The sequence below is a fragment of the Panthera uncia genome (assembly GCF_023721935.1).
Source record: "Panthera uncia isolate 11264 chromosome A3 unlocalized genomic scaffold, Puncia_PCG_1.0 HiC_scaffold_11, whole genome shotgun sequence".
In the NCBI taxonomy this organism is placed as follows: Eukaryota; Metazoa; Chordata; class Mammalia; order Carnivora; family Felidae; genus Panthera; species Panthera uncia.
Window position 1 is genome coordinate 71,961,170 of NW_026057578.1, and position 4,822 is coordinate 71,965,991.

At 44.9% G+C, this 4,822-nt stretch overlaps 1 pseudogene; it reads right to left on the bottom strand.

Moving 5' to 3' along the window:
- Positions 1 to 2,735: 2,735 nt before the first annotated feature.
- Positions 2,736 to 4,606, bottom strand: LOC125936013 (phospholipid phosphatase 2-like; annotated as a pseudogene).
- Between the last annotated feature and the right edge of the window lie 216 nt (positions 4,607 to 4,822).

The following is a 4,822-nucleotide window of genomic DNA, read 5'->3' on the forward strand; positions in this document are numbered from 1 at the left end:
GGGTGCCTGGGTGGCTCAGTCGGTTAAGCATCCAACTTCGGCTCAGGTCATGATCTCACAGTTTGTGGGTTCAAGCCCCACATCGGGCTCTGTGCTGACAGCTCAGAGCCTGGAGCCTGCTTTGGATTCTGTGTCTCCCTCTCTCTCTGTTCCTCCCCCGCTCATGCTCTGTCTCTCTCTCTCCTTCAAAAATAAATAAAAACATTAAAAAAATTTTAACAAAAAAAGATATCTTTAGGTATTAAGAGAACCAAAAGGAGTTTCAAACAGTATGTATAATAGGATCATATTTTAGTAAGATAATAATTCTTATACATCTTGGTATAAAAATCTGAAGAAAGATAGCTCAGGCTGACAATAGGGGCTATTTTCAGGGATGAAATTATAATAGATTTTTCTTATATATTTCTATACTCTTTAGAATTTCTTATGAATAAGTATTACTTTTTCAATCAGAAAAAAAATATTTTTAAAAAACCAGTGTTATTATAATATGTGCAAAAGAGCAAAAGAATATATCATTAATTTTATTAATTATATATTAATTTTAATATTATTAGTGAGATTTTTCATGGCAGTTTCTCAGTTGAGTAAGTTTCTGTGAAAATAGCAGTTATTATTACTATAATAACTGGTGTAAAAAATAAACTCAAAATGGATGAGAGACCTAAATGTGAGACAGGAAACCATCAAAACCCTAGAGAAGAAAGCAAGCAACAACCTCTTTGACCTTAGTCACAGCAAGTTCTTGCTCAACACATCTCCGAAGGCAAGGGAATTAAAAGCAAAAATGAACTATTGGGACCTCATCAAGATAAAAAGCCTCTGCACTGCAAAGGAAACAATCAACAAAACTAACAGGCAACTGACAGAATGGGACAAGATATTTGAGAATGACATATTGGATAAAGGGTTAGTATACAAAATCTATAAAGAACTTACCTAACTCAATACCCAAAAAACAAATAATCCAGTGAAGAAATGGGAAGAAAACATGGAAAGACACTTTTCCAAAGAAAACATCCAGATACCCAAAAGACACATGAAAAGATGCTCAACATCACTCATCATCAGGGAGATACAAATCAAAACCATACTGAGATATCACCTCACACCAGTCAGAGTGGCTAAAAGTAACAACAGATGCTGGCGAGGATGTGGAGAAACAGGAACCCTCTTGCACTGCTGGTGGGAATGCAAACTGGTGCAGCCGCTCTGGAAAACAGTATGGAGGTTCCTCAAAAAATTAAAAATAGAGCTACTCTATGACCCATCAATAGCACTACTAGGAATTTATCCAAAGGACACAGGAGTGCTGATGCATAGGAGTACATGTTCCCCAATGTTTATAGCATTGCTTTCAACAATAGCCAAATTATGGATCAACTGATGAATGGATAAAGAAGATGTAGTTTGTATATACAATGGAATACTACTTGGCAGTGAGGAAGAATAAAATCATGCCATTTGCTGCAATGTGGATGGAACTGGAAGGTATTAGACTGACTGAAATAAGACAGTCAGAGAAAGACAAGTATCATATGTTTTCATTCATATGTGGATCTTGAGAAACTTGACAGAAGACCATGGGGGAAGGGAAGGGGGGAAAATAGTTACAAACAGAAAGGGAGGGAGGCAAACCATAAGAGACTCTTAAACACAGAGAACAATCTGAAGGTTGATAGGGAGGTGGGGGAGAGGGGAAAATGGGTGATGGGCATTGAGGAGGGCATTTGTTGGGATGAGCACTGGGTATTGTATGTAAGCAACAAACCGCGGAAATCAACCGCATAAACCAAGAGCACACTTTACACACTGTATGTTAGCCAATTTGACAATAAATTATATTTCAAAAGATTACTATAATAACTGGTATAGGAAAAAAAACAGTATAACTAACCCTCACTGAATCCAAAACAATTTAGTATAGGGTTTTTTGGATTGTTTTGGGTTTTTTTTATGTTTACCAGCTTATGAAAGGATGTGATAACTACGAATCAACAACAAGATGAAGAGATACATAGGGTGAGGACCAAGGAAAAGAGTACACTGCCCTCCCCATACCTCTAAACCACAGTACTGCAACCAGGTACTCTGATGCCTAACTCAGCTGAGCCCCCAACAAGGAGCATCTCAGAATGGCTCAGTGCTCAGAATGGCCATAAAGAATAGAGGCTGACAGGGGTGCCTGGGTGACTCAGTTGGTTAAGCAATGGACTCTTAATTTAGCTCAGGTCATTATCTCACAGTAGTGAGCTCAAGCCCCATGTCCCTCTCTGGGATGAGTGTGGAGCCTGCTTGAGATTCTCTCTCTCCCTCTCTCTCTGCCCCTCCCCCACTTGCACTCTCTCTTTCTCTAAATAAATAAATAAACGTTAAAAAAAGAATGAGAATAGAGACTGACACCATTTGTCAAGCAAACACTCTATTTTATTGGAAGTCCACATATACACATACATTTCACTTTACAAAAAAAGCATCTATCTGGATCTCTTGCTTCCCTCTAATTCAATATAGGAGGGTTCTAAGGGAAATAAGAGGACAAGGTCCCCCTTCCAAATGCTGGGGCTGCCCTGTGCATCCCCAGGCCCCTGGCCCCATCCACAAGAGGTGGGGTTAGTGGAAACCCCGCTGGCAGCCAGCATGGGGCACCCAGAGCCTATCCAGAGCCCTCATCACCAGCCAGGACCATGAACACACTGAGCCCTAGTTGGACACAGAGACAGGCACCTGACTCAGGAGGAGGAGACAGGGTACCCGGGTGGTTGTGGTCAGCCTCACTCAGGGTCAGGGTCAGGGTCAGGGTCAGGGTCAGTGACAGTCTCGGCTTCAGTCCCAGCTCCTCCTCCTCCAGGTAGCGCTATGGAGGCCAGGCCTTGAAGAAGTTAGAAATGTAGCTAACGGTGAGGCCAGCCACCAGCATCCCCTGCAGGAGGCCAACAAGGACATAACTCGATTGGTGCTTATGGTCAGACACATGGCTATAGTCAACATAGGGTGCAAAGGCCATGAGGAAGAACTGCACTGTGGGCCCCAGAAGCTGTGCTCACTTAGGGCAGAGCCATGCCTGCCTGTGCATAGAGCACCACAAACATCCCAAAGGAGGAGTGTCCGGAGTAGAAAGACATTCTGGACTCGGTGATGTTACTAGGCTTTCCCTACACATCTTCTCCACATGCAGGTAGACAGAGCAGTTGAAGTGGCTCAAGTCAGGGTCACACTTAGCCAGGAAGTTGGGCCACAGATGGCCTATCATGACCTTGGCCAGGTCTGCCAGTGACTGACTCATTGCAGCCCTAAACAGGAATTTTCTCAACACCTTATAGAAGTCAGCCACTCTGTTGTTGAAGTTGGAGTGGGAATAGAGGCAGTCTGTGTGCACCAGGCAGGCCTCCTTGGTTGAGACAAGGATGATGGTGGCTGTGATGGTGACCTCTGGCCATGAACTCGTGGGTGTCTGGACAGTAGGCATACCAGATGGAGTCTTCTCTGCAGTAGAGGCCATGATTATGTGGAGCGTTCACAAGAGTCACGATGGCAAAAGGCAAAGAGGCCCCATTCCATGCCACCTCCGTGACCCCCGATGCCAGTCCCAGTGCATCCCATAGCACCCTGACCGGCCACAGGGTCACATGGCTGCTGAGCCAGTAGTATATGCTTTATACATATTTAAAACCAAATGGAATTTAAAACTCTGGTATCTGTAGAACAATGAACAAACCATACTTATTCATTAAACATGTATTTCTATTAGAAGTATGTGCCAGGCAGGGGCGCCTGGGTGGCGCAGTCGGTTGGGCGTCCGACTTCAGCCAGGTCACAATCTCGCAGTCCATGAGTTCGAGCCCTGCGTCAGGCTCTGGGCTGATGGCTCAGAGCCTGGAGCCTGTTTCCCATTCTGTGTCTCCCTCTCTCTCTGCCCCTCTCATGCTCTGTCTCTCTCTGTCCCAAAAATAAATAAACGTTGAAAAAAAAAATTAAAAAAAAAAAAAAAGAAGTATGTGCCAGGCAATGTGTTAGGTGTGTAAGAACTAGGTATACAGTGAGAGAGAAGATAAACTTGCTTCAGAAGATGGCAGAGGAGGAAGATCCTGAGCCACCTCTTCCTACAGACACACCAAGGCTACAACTTCATACAGAACACCTTGCTCCGAAAAAACACCTGAAGACAATTAAAAAAACAGTGGTGCTGGTAGGCACCGCTTTTCTTGCCCTCCTTCAGCCTTCCTGGCCAGACACTGGTAGGCACCAATTCTGACACTCTCCATCACCTTGTTAGCACCACTGGCTCTGCCCTGGCATTCCCCTGTGGACCCATCCTGCCCAACATGCCCACTGTAGGTGCCCCTCCAAAGAGGCTCCCATCCTGCTACACCCAACAGGCGGCCTTGGCCAGGACCAGTACCCCTCAAAGGTGACACCTGCCCCAGAGAGGAAGAGCAACAGTAATGGCCTGGCCTCATGGTCGGACCATACCATGGGCTAACCCCACCTACCCTCATGCCTACAGCAGCCATAACTGGGCCTCTAAGCTGTCCAGGCCAGGGTCAGCCCTGCCCACCAGTGTGCCTGCAGCAATCAGCCCAACCACAACAGGAGGGTTCATGTAGCCCATACAGGAAACACTCCTGGAATGCTTTATTCTGGTGACTGGGAGGATTGGGCTTCTGGGCCCCACCAGACTCCTATGTAAGGCCACCACCTTCGAGACCAAGAAACATAGCCAACCTACCTAGTACATAGGTATCAACAGTACAAGTCAGACAAAAAAAAGAGACAGAAGAATATGTTCCAAATGAAAAAAAAAGAAGACCTAAAAAAA